This window comes from Betta splendens, chromosome 19 (genome assembly GCF_900634795.4).
Source record: "Betta splendens chromosome 19, fBetSpl5.4, whole genome shotgun sequence".
Lineage (NCBI taxonomy): Eukaryota > Metazoa > Chordata > Actinopteri > Anabantiformes > Osphronemidae > Betta > Betta splendens.
In genome coordinates, this window is record NC_040898.2 from 11657902 (window position 1) to 11673402 (window position 15501).

Consider the following 15501-nt stretch of genomic DNA (forward strand, 5'->3'; position numbering starts at 1 on the left):
CATTTTGTTCCGGAGGCATCAGTCAGCTGTTTGTGTCATTTTGCACGTGCACCGCCGCTGTGCAGCAGAGGTGACGCCCGATGGCGGCGCGCCCTTGCAGTCTGCAGCCGCCGCCGCAGCTTTAGCGGCCTGGGTTTAGCTAGCATGTCTGGTGTTAGCGCACGCGGCCGCCGCCTGTTTGTTTCCCGTACGTGCTCCGCTCAGACACACGTTGGCTACCGCTCTGATCTTATCTATTGTTCCTCGAGTGTATCTTGTAAGCAGCTTTCGCAGGCTTTTTGGAGACTTAGCCGCCGCGGCTGCCGTTGCTCTGGTGGAGCATTTGGACCTCTGGCAAGTGTCAGATTTTCAGCAGCACATTAAATCTCTTAACCCAGTTCTTTCTTCCCCTCCCTCTCCTCTTCCTCTTTTTTTCCGCTCTTCCTGCCATGCTAACAAGCTGGCTGTGATTTATTTTTCATGTGTGCCGTTGTTAGCCCGTCGCTAACCTCCCCCTCCCCCTCCAGCATCTAAACTCTTGTGCCAGCGGTTAGCCTGGTGCCCGGGCCCTGAGGGGCAGCGGGCAGACGCAGCCAGAGCAGCTGCACGTCCACTCCGACTGGGCAAAGTCCTCCCGTCGCGCTGTGAAGGGACGGCCAGCGCCACTTTGATTAGCATGTCCGCCGTTATTGGCCGGCTTGAATGTCATCCACCGCGAGCCCAGTCGGCTAATGCTCCGGCTGGCCGACGGGGCCGCTCCCTGCAATTACCGATAGGGCCGCCGGTTCCAGAGTGGAGGCGAGGCCGGCGAGAGCGCCAGCGCGCCCAGCGATGGTCCTCGGCAAATAAAAAGCAGACATCCTCCCCGTTTGATGTTCTATATGTGCGTGCCTTCCTCTGGGATGCTGTGGCGCAATCACATTTGAAAGCGTTTTGCGCTTCCAACCTAACAAGGGGGGGGGACCAATCAAAACAATAACTGTGGTTCCTTTTGACAAAGCCCTTGGCTCACAATTGTCAGAAGATGTAAGCTGACTCATCCACACAAGAAGGGCATGTATCCCTGGGAGCGAGGGGCGCAAAGCTATGATGAATCTTCCCCTCTGTGCGCTCCTCTCTCCACTGAGCCTGCATGGATTAATTACATGACTAGTAGCTAGTTTAGTCCCATTATTTATTTTTTCTAATGAATAATTTTACTCTCCCTCTCCGCCTAGATTTTATTCTGCTCAGGACTCCAGCTTCACCCCGTGGAAATAAGAATGCATTGATTATTTTCCATCTAGCAAATATCCCACCAACTGAGGAATAACATGCCTTCCCCCTAATTGGTTTGTTTATCTTGAGCAACAGACTCTGGGTTTGTTTGGACTCTGGCTGGCATCCACACACTGCACCGCTCCTCAGCATGATTACTCACCTTGGGAGGAGGCTGCTGGAGCAAGGTTGATGTTCCCCGCATAGACATCAGGCTGTCATTCTCCCCGCTTATGTGACATCATTTGCCAAGACAGATTTGTTACAGGAAAAATAAATTCAGGCCTAAAAAGGGATTGATTTAAGGACAGGCTGTGAGTGGAAAAAGGCGACAGGCGGGATGGGGGCTCCCAGACACATTTCACCACTCAGAGGGCTCGGGCCAGATCCAAACAAGCTGCCAACAGAAGATGGATTCTGGCTTCATGTATAATTGATAAACTGTATGTTCTAGGTGTCAGCTTTAAAGAGGGAGCTAGGACTATATCAGGAAGCTATTTTTCCTCTCTAAGGCGAGCATCATTTTTATTTTGTCCTCCCCCGTTCCGTGGCTTATCTTCTCAGTTCAGAAAGCCCCGTTGAAAATTATGCTTTTTCTTTGAAGACGACTTTTGAGGAGCGCGGCTCTTAAAGCACATCCTGTTCCCGCGCCTATTAGCGGCGCCGGTCCGGGGCCGATAGCCATCTGCAGAGTTGACTGTACATCCCGAGTTATCGGGATTAGCCATCGCGCTCCTGACACCGCGTGCATTAATATTAGCCGTGGGAGCCTCCATCCTGCTGGAAGCAGCATAAAAGGATTAATGCGGCGCTCATCCTTTTGGAAATAATGCCCTTTATTGAGCGGATTTGACACTGTAAAGGCTAATGATGACACTGAATGGAGTCAGAATAAGTAATGGTGCATCATCCCATGTCATGCAGCTCGAATGGTCACAATTTGCATTGTGATGGTGTGGGCTCCATAGAATAAAACAGGCCCTTACTCAACCGTCGCTGTTAAATAGCTAATGACAGCCCCCCCCCCACAGGCGTCAGCACACGCTCCCTTCACGGTGACACTGTTTGTTTGCGATTCCACCTCCAAACAGCTTTGTGCCCCGACAGCAAGTACACACGGAACCCAATATGCCGGCACGTCATCGCCCTGTCTGTGGCGCGGGCACAGATGGATTCATGCAGCTCTTGCTCGCTCACTTCGCTGCAGACGTGCGTGTCCCGCCATTCGGATCTGTAAGCTTAGCTGCGGGCGAGATGCCTTGATTTATTTCTGCGCTTTCAAATTGGTACCGTCTCATTTCCCCGTTTTGTTTTTTTTGACACAGGGCCTGAAGTGCAACAAGTGGCCTGATTCATATTATTTCCTTCTTGTCCCACACGCACACTTGACTCTGAATCCAGCTGGATGTAAACAGGAAGTGGGCCTGCATGGGGTAACCAGAGCTTAAATCAGGCAAAAATGATTATAATTCAGTGGGAGAGTCTCCTTGAACCCGGAACGTAATTTGATTATAACAAGGTTAAACAACTGTAAAAATAAATCTGTCAGGTTTTTAATAAGACGTGCCGTTTTGCACTGGGTGTCATAACACTGAGGGGCAGACAAGTGGCCATCAGGGCCACCTGAGAACATTCGCTCTGTTCTTTCTGCTCAATTGCTGCTTCCCCTAGGTGCTGTTTTTTTGAGCTGACAAGATAGTAACCTTATCAATCACAGCTGCTTCCCCCTCTCTCCCAAGGACTTGTGCTGATATGTTCTAAGTGCTCTCTCCTTTGGCGGCTTTAATGGGAATATTGCATGCTCATTTCACTCATGCCTCCCTGTTTCCTAATGAGCTGATAAAGCCCCAATTACGGAGGCAAATCCTGATTTCTGATTTGCATTACCGACCCTTGTTTGACTGCACACAGCGGAAATGTACATGATTGAGGTGCGTGATGTGGGTCTGTGTGTGTGTGTGTGTGTGTGTGTGTGTGTGTGTGTGTGTGTACAGTGTAGGGACACAGGAGATGGACAGATTAGATTAGGTTCAGTAGATATTGCGCGTCCCGGCCGTTTGTGCGTACAATGTGATTCAGTTGTGAGGCTGCTCTGGGTTCTGTGATGGGTGAGGGCACATACTGACAGTGACAGTGGGGTGGTAATGGTGCTGAATGAGGAGGAACGGTCCCTGTAAGACCCCCCTCCCTGTGGCATAGGGCGCCGCTGCCCCGTCCGAACTCACAAAATGAATTCTCCTCTTCACCTGTGTGGGTTCCTTCTTCTTCTGCGGAACGAGAGATCCAGGCTATTTATAGCTTCGCCGATCTGAGGAGAAATTGTAAAAAGAAATGGAAAAACGGTACCCTTAAAATATCCAGCCTTCACTTTTATTAAGTATCAGCAGCTGCTGCGACGCCGCGGCCCATCAGATGTTGACGCATCACTGGAAGTGGAGAGATCAGAGGATGTTGTATCACAGCTGGGTTTTTTTTTTTTTTTTTTTTTTTTCCTGCCGGACCTCGAGACCATCGCCGTGAGGGAAAGGCAGCGCTGATCAAAGTCGACCCGTGGACGCGCCACCAGCGGCGTGGACGCCTCGCCGCGAGGCCGACCGGGCGAAAGCCCAGATCGGTCTTCACGCGGCCACATATTTGGCCCCCGTGCCGCCGCCTCCTTCCTCCCTGAAACTGAAACATCATGTCTAGAACTTTGGCTGGGGAGCTCTGCAGTTCATGAAAAATGCATCCGCTCGGCTCTTTTTCTAAGTCTTCGCCTCTGATAGTCTTGTCATATCATATCCATGTCATGTCAGTGTGTGTATTAATTATGTAGCAGGCACAGCTGAGGAGACAATATTGATGCATCTCAACTAGACGTCCTATGTATATTACTCAGCCGTCACTGGGAGTATAAACAAGACTTAATTAAGGATGGGAAGAAGCTTTAATGTTTAGTCTTGTGAGTAAATAATTCTTCGTCTGTGTTTACAGGAAACCTTTTTTTTTTTTTTTTTTCTTTCTGTCTGCTTCTCCCTCGGGCGCCGTTTCTTTCTCAGAGTCTCCCTCCACTCAACCGTTGCGGTGACTTTTTCTGGTTCAGCTGAGGCGTCGGTGCCGGTGACCGTGCGTAGCCGCGGCCTCGACCCCGCGGCCGCTCGGCGCCGCCCGCGCGCACCTTTCGGACGCGCACCTTTCGGACGCGTCCCAAATCGCGAAGGTAATTTATTTCTCCGCGCGCAGAATTATGCGGGCGAATGAGGTCACGCTGTAATAAGAAATCGCGCACAGTTGCGCACACGCTACGCGTTGCTGTTTATGGGTCCTCGCGGTGCCGTGAGCTCGTGCAAACGCGATGGCACTCGAACGCACTCCCTCGGCGAGCGAGCGTCAAGCGCTGAGCGTCGCTCTGGATGGGTCCTCTCCAAATCCGGCTGTTCCCCTCGGGTCCTCGCGCTCCTCCCGCAGCAAACGGCCTCTGGGGACTCGAACCACTCCAAACGCTCCAGGACCTGCTCCGGAAGTCGCATTTAAGGGGAACAGGACCCACACTCTTCATGTTAATGCGAGGACAGATGCGTGTGTTCCTCATATAGAATAACCGCGCAGCGCTACGAGACGCGCGCTTCGACCGAGACGCGTTGTGAAGCCGTCGCGTCACATTTGCACAGGCCTCTACTGCAATTTAGCCCCCGATCCGAGGGGGAAACGCGTGCATTGTTCGCGCTCATGGGATGAGACGCTGAGTGAATGACTCCTGGAGCCGGAATAATGCGCGGCACTGTTGCTGTCATATTTGTTGCTGCGTAATGGCTCCTGATTCGCGCCGCCTGCTTCCTGTTCATCCAGTCCAAGCAGGCGCTCGACAGATATGGGACCTCCAAACCCGTGTTTGAGGAAAGGGGGGGGCTCCTCTTCAGAGGAAGGACGGGGGGTTTCCACATGCCGCCCAGACGTCCTCACACACATTGACTTTGTCTGTGTGCGTCTTTGATGATGCGAACATGCGAGCCACATGTGAGCAGCCGCCGCTGCCGCCCTCACGGCTTGAAGCGGTGCCAGCGGTCCCTCGCGGCCCGGCGTGCGTCCTTGGGCCGGTCGGACGCGGGTTCGAGTCCGGCCGCAAACCCGTGCGACGGTGCAGACGCACTAATTGGCCTCTGGTGTAAAAGGCGCCAATAAATCACTTTAATGGCTTGTTCTCGGTTTCTGGTTTACACGGGTGCGGCGGGAACACCTTTCATTCCGCGCCCGCTTCTTAATCAAGGCAACGTCGAAACCTCAGACTCCGACGCGTGGGCGCGGGGGAGGCGGGAAGAGACGGCAGGCACCTGCAGACGCGCCGTGAAATATTAGCGTCTCCCCTCGCGCTGTCGCCTGTGATCACGTGTTTGAAGCGCTGGAGCGGGCGTCTCTGCGTGAAGCCAAAGGCCAAAGGCGCTTTTTACGAGGCCCGTCCCTGATTATGAACCAATCTGTGTGAAACATTTACGATTGGCCCCTGCCGCTGAGTCAGGGAAGCCCCTCGCGTTGTCATATCCATATTCCTCTGCTGATCTCCAGCTGAGGCGGGTCCGGCTGCTCTTTCCACACATGCTAATTTGCATTCGCCAGCATGTGTGGGAGACGGCGTGCTGGCTGCCTCTCCTCCTCGCTCCCAGACCTACTGTTGCCTCCCCCTCTCTGTCTTTTTCTACTTTTGTATTTCAAGAGGGGAAGGTTTCTTGATTCCTGGCATGCCAGAGAAGGGTCCTCTGAGGATTACATTGGCTAAGCCCTTATCACTCCAGGAAATTCACTGCCTGCTTAAAAAAGTGGTAGGAGTTGGAAATCAAGGGGAAGTGTTATTCTTTTTAAGTTTCTCCCTATTCCCATGGAAAGTTATTACAGGTTTGAAGAAAAGTCCTTTTTTTGGCACTCAAGTTTTCTCGTAACTGCATTTCATATTTCTTATTTCAGTTTTTTTTTTTTTCCAGGCGGCTGGTGGAATTTTAAAAGTGGAAAGTGTGAAGGCAGGTGCTGGAGAGCGAGGCAGCGCGGGGGAGGAGGGTGAGGAGGGTGGAGGGGGGGGTCTGAGGGAGGGCTGTGCTCACTGGGAAGCAATGTTAAACATCCAGGGGAAATGTTTGTTATTCTAATGGGATACCACCATGGTAACAGCTTTTAGAGACTCCCAGGGCTTTGTCTGCTGTATATGCACGCTTTCATCAATCTCGCCTAATTTCTTTGGGGATTAGCAAATATAATCAGGCCTTTCTCCAAGTCGTCACCTGCTTATCGACAGGAATATTATGGAGAAATTTAGCAGAACACGGCCCCGTTGGATGTGGAGAAAGCGATACACAGGCCATTAATACAAATCACAAATTGAAGTGAGCCACTAAATGGATTCAAAAGTCATTAGCTGCCTTTTGTGCTGAATGACGTCCCAGCTTACTTTTCCTACAAACCTACTTGCTTTCTTTTTAATCCTGGCAATTGATGCCAAAGCACTTTTGCTCATATTACATCTTTAGGTTATAAATGTTTGAACCGATGGTAATGAATTATGTTATTTTCAGACTTAATACCTTTACCAGGGTTTTAGAGGCAATGGAGTGAACTCAGTGACAGAACTCAGGCAAAAGGAACCCCCGTCTGTTGACTCCTATAACTCATAAGCCCCTTGCAGTTTTCTACCTTTCTGTCCCTCGGCAGATTTCCTTAAGTGGCTTATGTGAATTGCAGTCGCCACATTGAAGCCAGGAGTCGGCACAATTCATTTCTTCCCGGCCGTGACCGGCGAACGTGGCGCCCGAGCGGTGCGTGTGGTGATGGAGGGGTTTCACACGCGGCGCCGTGGGAGCGCGGGCCGACCCGGAGCTGAGCCCCCGGCCGCTACAGCCCTCCATCAAACTCACAACACTGCTCTCTTATCTGCTGGCATTTCTGTCTGATACAAATAGCCAAGACGCGATACACTTGGCTACATGTCATATCTGGCATTGTACCGCGCTCTATCCGCTCCCCCCTCTGTGAAATATAATGCTTTTAACTCGCCAGCTTTTTGCCTGGGCTATTTTTTCCATCTGTAGCGGAGACAGAGACTAGTGTGTTTGCTCATCTTGGCCAAAGGCCAAAGGCTCTTTCTGATATAATCCCCACCATCGATCAGACTTTGTTTACTCTAACATGGTTTCTCTCCCCTCCAGCAATTAGAAGGCAACCTTCCACCTCCTGCTCTTCAGACCAGCTTTATACGTTTATTTTTCCCTTAAGTGGTAATTTTTCATGTTGCGGCTCAGCTCCGCGCAGTGTGGGTGTGTATTAAGTAATGGATACTCTTCAACCAGACTGACGTGTTGGATACCAAAATTTGGTTAATGTCTTCTTATCTTTGAAGAAAGCCACCAAGCGCAGGCTCGTAATGCACTGTGCAGTCAGTGTATTACGCGGATGATTCACGCATGCTGCTTTGGACTCTGCATCCCGCCCGTCTCATTTCGGCCGCTCCACTTACAGATCTCGAGCACTTTGAAATTTTAGAGAAATGGATTTGTCTGTAGAGGCCGAGGATGACTCTCCTGTCCGTCTGAGAGGCTCTCGTCGTAATAAATCAGGCGAGATAGTGACTGGTCTTCTCTGTGGCCTTGGCTAAAGAGCTTTAAAATCCACCCCGGACACCACTGTGTTTTATTGTTAATACTGTGAGCATAAACACGGTTACGACCGCTCTAAGCCCTGGGTTTAGCGCCTCGCCATTGAACCAATGAGCCGAAATAAATGCTGGTTTGGAGCTGGTTCTCATATGGGCGTCCATCTGTTGCACAGATATTTTTGGTGGCTCACTATAATTTTGTGTTACCTAGTTCGCTGTAGTTACTTATTAATAGTGCTCTATGTTTGTAATCTTTAACAGCCTCACAGTTGAATGGGAAGTCGAGGAGTAGACGGATTATGCATGTTTGCTGGTTGGTGCTAATGACTCTTTAGAACAGAGCAACAACAACAAAAAAAACATTTTCAAGGACACTTTTCTGGATAAATTCTGTACCAGGTTCAGTTATACCAGGAAGAAAAAAAATAACTCGGCGACAGTTGCGAGCATCAACAAATAATATTCAATTTTCATGCGTTTCAGTCGACATGAACGGAAGAAAGTAAAATATTAAACCTTGAAGAAGAAGCCGCGTTATTAGCACCAAAACAAACACGAGCCACGGAGAAATGTTATTATCTACTTGGTGTCACCGGTCAACAAATGGCATTGATTGTTGCCGTGGAAACAGCATCTCTTTGCTCTGAGTCAGCCTGGAGGCAGGTTGGCTGCCCTTTTTGGGCTCCGATTAGTCAGTGTTATTTTTTGCTAAGCTGCCGACCTCACGTTAGGCGACTTCCAGGGGAAAATAATTTAACCCCGCCGATTAGCATAGCAGCGATTCTTAAAACAGGTCCCTGATGTGTATTAGTCATCCTGTCCTACAGAGAAGTAATGCTGAGCACATTGCAGTTAATAAGCCTTAAAGTCAGAATTATCAAAGGCAAGCAGCACGCTAATGCCTCTGAACAATTTTAATTTAACATCTAACACGTTTCCTCACCCTGTTACTTGTGCTTTTGGCAGACAACCCTGACGCCTACCAGCAGCATCTGAATTCTGTGATTTTAAGGTTTTGTTTGAAGCTTAAGAAAGACTCATATTTTCTGGCGGTGATTATATCCATCTCAGTCTGAGATGCTATTCTCAAGTGGGAGAAGCTCTTAGCTCACTACACCGCTAATATTTGAGTGCTTCGAGGGAGGAAAATGTCTGTTTAGCCCAGTGGAGAGCAATAACTTTCACAATAACTCGCAGACAGAGAATAAGTACACGAACGGTGGCCAACTTTTAATGGTATTATCATGCACTTGCTTTAAAAAGTTGAAAGCTCCTTCAGTGTCTTTCCGATGCCGCTGCTTTTTAAAAACGCTAAGAAGTGAAGTCCTGCTGAGTCGTCCCCATCAGCTGTGATTAGCGGTGCACAGGGAGGGAAGTGCCCCGACTTCCGCGGCCAATTGTACAGTCAATCTTAAATTCTGACCCATTTCTCTGAACAAAGAGAATCCAACAGCAGAGCTTTTACTCAGCGCGTCCTGGCGTCCGCGCCACCCGTAAACACTGAGTTTAGAGCGCCCTTGTTTTCCTCCGCGCTGAATGTTTACATCATCTGTGCGCGCTCAATATTTCTCCCCTTTGGTTTGAATAAAAGACAAAGACAATCAGAGCCGACGCGCAGCGCAGCGCATGAAAAAGCATGTGGAACAAATAAACAAGCTCTAAAGTTTCCGAGCCTTGGCAGCCGTTCCTACCAGTTGTCATTTCATATAGCCGTGTCATTTCTTGCATAATTCCACGGTGCACTGCCTCGGCTTGATTTGATTTGGGGGCCTCCACTTTCAAAGAAATTGGGCTTAAGGTATGAAAGTTCACACTTCTTGCCTCCAGGCAATTGATTTTTTTTTTTTCCTGAGCTTGATTTTAATACTAGTGGAGCAAAGCTGTGCTGTAAGCACGGTGTTGTCATTAAAGTGCAAATACACTGAAACCTTGAAGTGAGCTGTGTCTGATTTTACCATTTGTATGTTTGTGCATTAGAGGTTGAGGGGCAGGCGTTGGATTTAGCAGTGAAACAGTCAATTAGCTGGATTCATTTGGTTCATGATTGAAGGAGAGATTCATTCGTAGTGTTTTATTGTAGTATGATATTTTAGGATGCGATTAGTTGGTTGATTATCTGGAATCTAAACAATAATTTGCAGCACTGATAGGAATAGAATAAAGTTCTGTTTGATTTGACATGTTAGGTTGTATTAATGGGGATCAACCAGTAAACTAACCAGTAAACCCACCAGTAAACTAACCAGTAAACTCACCAGTAAAGGTCAGGTTGTATCTACTCTAATCTGAATCCACCTCTTTTAAACATAGAACACGTACATTCCTGCCAGAACGGATCTTTTTGTTTTCACACACCTCCTGTGACTTTTTGACTCTCCACTCATTTGGAATTCTAATTTGGCAATTTGGCAGAAGCTGTTTATAGCTGCCGGTGTTTTTCGTATCGCGCGCTCAATTATTTTTATCTTTTAACCGGGCGTAAATAATGGCGGCTCCTTCCTCCGCCGCGCGTTCCTCCGACTTTGCCGGAGCGCGATCCGAGGTTATTATTAGACCGGATTGGAGCGGCCCCGCGTCCTCAGCTCTGAGCAGTGGGCACCGAGCTCCTGCATTGAGTTTGACAGCCTTCACACAATATTGTGCAAGGGCGCTCCCTTAGCTTCTCATGCTGGTTAAATGTAATATGGCAGATGGATAGTATTTGCAGGGAGAGCGGGGGTCTCACCCTCCCTCTCACTGTGTGGGTTTTTTTTTTTCACCGCCTCTTGCCAGTACCTCAGACATTTGAAGGGGAAGAAATATGTATCAAATTAACTCTTAGCAACAGGGCCTCCGAGCTCCCTGCCCTTGTCTTTTCAGCAATCAGAGCTTTGTTATTTCAGTCTTTCAACCAAAACCAAACTGGATTCAATGGCTTCAGCAATTACCTATAATTTTCCAAGCCGGTGCGCTAGCGCTCGCCGCCGCGCCTGTGAACAGTGAAAGATTGTCTCCTCGGCTCCTCATTTCAGCGTTCAACTTAAGTGCACTAATTCATTTAGCTCCGCAGAGTGGCACATTTGGAAATGTTCACTTCCCGGCAGCGGGAACGTCTGCAGAGATTTGGTTTCTGTCCGCGCGCAGCCTTCGAGTCACTGACACTGGAAACCCATGCGCGGCGGCGGCGGCGCGCTAACACCGAGCCTCTGCTTTAAACATCTGACCCAAATATATTAATATGTCTTTTCAAGACATTTCACGAGGAACGACCGCCAGGCTCCCACATCTGTTTTTGCATTGCGTCCTTTGCGCCCGTTTTTTTCCCCGCTGACCCCCACAAACCTCCCCTTTTCCCTCCCGCGTCCTGTTCTCGCGGCGCGTACGACGCGACACAAGCGCCGTTTGACTCCACACCCGCACAGTGCGCGTTTGTCAGGCTGGTGTTCCCCCCTCAGTGGCACCGAAGGGGAGAGAACCGCTTGCGCTAAAATGCTAATTAAGTGCAGTGTGGCGGGCGAGGACACTTGAGAGCGTGTGCATTAGCGAGCGTTAGCTCCCTGCAAACCAAACAGTTTGTTCTGGCCCGCTCCTGCAGCGATGGGGGCAAAAACCAAACAGGGGGCCGATACAGTGGAAGCACAGACCTGCTTCGCGGGAACAATGGCCGCCTGTTTCGTGAGCGAGATAAGATGCAGGAGAAGAAAGCCTCTCCTCTGGCGTCGTCCCCTGTTTCATCTCTCCACAGAGGTAACATATGGCGTCTGTGAGGGAAGGTCCGCGCGCCGAATTAGTTTGTAGATTAGTACTGGCATTTAAATACTCCCGGCTTTAAATCTTGTCTGTTTTAGATCTTAAGTACATTCCTTGGCGTCGGGCGCTCCCGCTCAGGCCGCCCGGCTCCCCCGGCCAACACATTTTTGAAACCGTAGAGCTTAACGAGAGCAAAAGGCAGCGATTTGAAGAGACCTGAAGCTGATCTCAAATTACTTTTAGTGAGATACCGCTCCAACCAATTTTTCCAGTGTTGTGATGCCAGCAAACCTTAACCTCAAGCTGGGGTTAAAACCCTTTTTTAATTTTTTTATTTCCATGCCAGTAGTTTCCCTCATTACTTTACAGAGTGGAGGAGACTGAGGTTAATGTAATTACAGTCTCTGATGGTTCTACATATTAGAGGTTGGTGGAGTGACACATGCTCCCCTCAAGTTTTTTTGCGGTTGGCTTTAATGCCTTGTTTTACCCGTGCTCGTTAAGGCGACCGCGGCAAGGTATGCTCGGTTATCACCGCGAGAGTCCTTTCACGGCACCGGGAGAAAACGTGGGCGATATTTAACCCAAAGAAAACGTTTTGGATATAAATACAGCTGAGTGATGCCTGTGCCCAGTTGTTAAACCCAGCGTTTGTGGCACATTTACGTTGCCCTGGAGATGCCGGCTGACATGATAGCCCCCGCGCCTCATCTCCGCGCAGCCTTTGAACGCCTCCCTCCCGCTTCCTGTACAGTTGGCCGCCCTCCAGCTGCCTCCGAAGAGGTGGATGAATTCCTAGATGTCTGATAAGCTCCGGCAGAACACGGGCCTTAATGGAAGCGAGAAGAAGAGGACGCAGATGCTATCGGCGCGCTTGAATGGCCTCGCAGTCGGATCAAACATCCTGGAAGTGCGGGGAATGCTGAATTGTGTGGCGCGGCCGCCGCGAGCGCGGCGTCTCCGCTGGCTCAATCGAACTTGTTTCTAAATGGAACCAAGTGGCCGCTCGATGCAAACAAAACATCGTTAGCCTGGTGGAAATCAGCTGCTTTGTAGCGTGCGTCTCACTTATTTGAAAAGAAATTGAAGAGCCGTCATCCTCGTCGTTCCTTCCCTCCACTCGTACGCGTTGCAACACCATTAATCGCCTCCTCCCTCCTGTTCTGTCCTGTAAAAACAGCAGGGCCTCCAGAATCGCCGGGCGAAAATACATCCTGCGACACGACACGGGCGCCGCGTGCCCGAGGTGCGCTGATGGAGATGGGAGTCACACTGAGCTAATGAAGCTCCAAACCTGAGCCATCGATCCGCCGCACAACGGCGCTTTACAGAGATGACGCCTCTGATCTGTGTGACATCTGATTCCGGAGCGTGGTGGGGGGCGTCTATGGTAATGGCCTGGGTGGCTTTTAAAATGGCTCGAAAAGGGATTTCCTGGTAAAAAGGAACCTATGATGGAGCCGATCTGAGGCTTACCTTCATTTCCAGCCATGGTTGGTTACTGTATTATGTCTAAGCAGCAGGAAAATACACACTGTTGTCCCCTGAAGCTCCTCCTTCTTTCCCATTCCCGAAAACTTCCAGACTTTTCCTGACAGGCGGTTTCCTCAGCTGAACTTCACCCCAACACCAGTCCCAGAACTGATTCACATGCAGATTCAGACCCCCAAAAAGCTTCTATGGAGTGATGACAAACTGTAAACAGTGTTTGTTTTTGGGTCAAACCAGCCAAACCTCTGCAATGAAGTCATTCCCCTGGTTCATAATCTGCATTTAAAGATAATAGCTTCCTACAGTGAATCTAAAGGAAGATGTCCTTCAATTTATGTGAAATACAGTAAAGAGATGAATCAGACTGAAAGCAGGATGTGATGGTTACTATAGGTTACCTTGCTTTTCGAAGCTAATCAGACGTAAAACCAGTGGAGTCTCCATCAGTTTCTTTCCTCTTTCATGATGAAGAAACATTCAACACAACTAGAGTGAAGTTAAACTTCAGTGATGGAGAATTTAAAATAGACCCGGAACAAAAGCTTCTGCTTTTCCTCCGCTACCTTTGCTGGAGGTGCAAATGACGGTGCCCTTCCCCAGAATAGATCATTTCTGCCCTTCAGATGTCCACTTGTATTTTAAGCCCAGTGACACGATGCCATCCATCACGCTTCAGACGCGAGCGGCCCCGGGGAAAACGCTGGCACCGAGCGGGCCGAGTGCGATAGCGTGCCGCTGCTGTGCAGTCAGGGCTTCTATGGTTAGATTACCACTAATTTCATCCCAGAGTAGCATTTAGACGTTCTCTTTGTGCGAGTAAAGTGGAAGTCGTTCCTCTTTTTAGGGTAAACATTGAAAATGGATGCCCGGCCTTTCCAGCTCTTCCCTCAAATTACCACTTGACACGGCCAAGCATCACTCCGCGTTATTGTCTGCCAGGAAAATGCATTTCTCAGTGCTTTATTGAATGTTTTGGCTGGATGGAAATTGTACGACGTGTCCCCGGCGCTTTGATCATCTTGACCTGGAAACGTGATCGTCACCCGGCTTCACAGGGCTCTCTGACACCTGGGAAACGGGAGCCGGCGCTGCGGATACGCGATCCGCGCCGCGGCACTAAAGACTTCAGGTCTCCCGTTTCACCGATGGGAACTGGAGTTTCACATGGCTCCGACCGAGGCCTCTTTTTTTTCTCCTCGCCACAGGCCACAAAAGTCACAACATTTGGAGCCTTTTGGGGGAAAAAAAATGAAGTCTGTGACTTTTATGAACGAGATTCCTCCGGCTGCGCTTCGACTTCAAATGCAGAGAAACGGTTTTGGGAGTCGACTGATATTCATTTAAGCTTCATTACATGTGACAGACGTGAGAAGACGACGCACGACAGGTGCAGACGTGGCTTTTTGAATCCACCCAGCGATGCTTCAAACCAGAAATGGGATCTGTTTTAATCAAATTTACATCACAAAGTGCAGGACGCAGAGCACCTTTTAGCGGCCGCGGGTCTTTCTTGGCGGCGCCGGGGGTTGTGGACAGTTTAATGCGGCCGCTCCGGCGAGGTTAGAAGTAAATTACACACAGCCGGCGCGTGATTAGAGGAGCGGCGGCTCGGCTTTTAAAGTTCACCACCCCTCGGGATGTTCCATCGAGCCGGCGAACTTTGATCAACGTTAACATTGCGGCCGGCGTGACGGTTTATTTTCAACTACCAAAAAAGACCATTTGTGTCAGGAAACAATCTCCCCTTCCGCCGACACGTTGGCACGTGGCAAAAGAAAAACGTCAGGGTCAGTGATGGGCCATTAGCCCAGAGTGAGGCTCCTTTGTGCCCCCGGCCCATTGAAATCACCGTTTTAGCCTTCAGCAGACGCCGCCGCGGGCGCTGACCTGGGGCTCAACGTGAAGACATGTCCAAAAAGTGGGCAGGTCTGACGCGGCTCACCCAGCGTGCCTGTCTTGTACCGCCCCGTGCTCTTGATTGACAGCTCCCCGCCGTTCACTGGCATCCAACGCCTTTCTCTTACCTCTGTTCCTGCAAATTTCATAGCACTTTAACGAGAGTCGCCCACAATAGGAGCTTTTCATGCAGATTAAATGTGTCACTGTGCTGAAACTTTCCTTTTCTCCCCCCCCCCCCCCCCCCCCCCCCCCCCCCCTTTTTTTGCCCCTATTGTGACACAGTGGTTTTACAGAGCAGCTTGTTGCTGAAAAACAAGGTTAAGGAGATCAGTATCAAAGGAGGATTGTTTTTGTGCGGCTCGCAGGAGAGTCTCGCTTCAGGTTTCCACCTGCAACACAAAGGTGTTTTCTTACCTGATTTGTATTCATTCACACAATGAGTGGACCTGCCTCTCTTGTTTCCAAGTAAGGAGAGTCCAGACGAGACTTTTGTTCGGGCCCGAATCAGATACGTGCACGCCGCTTCCTCC

At 49.8% G+C, this 15501-nt stretch overlaps 1 protein-coding gene across 3 annotated transcripts in view; it reads left to right on the plus strand.

Annotated features, from left to right (window-relative positions):
* Positions 1 to 15501, plus strand: part of adkb (adenosine kinase b) — a 77829-nt gene that overhangs the window by 40540 nt on the left and 21788 nt on the right. The window lies entirely within an intron of this gene.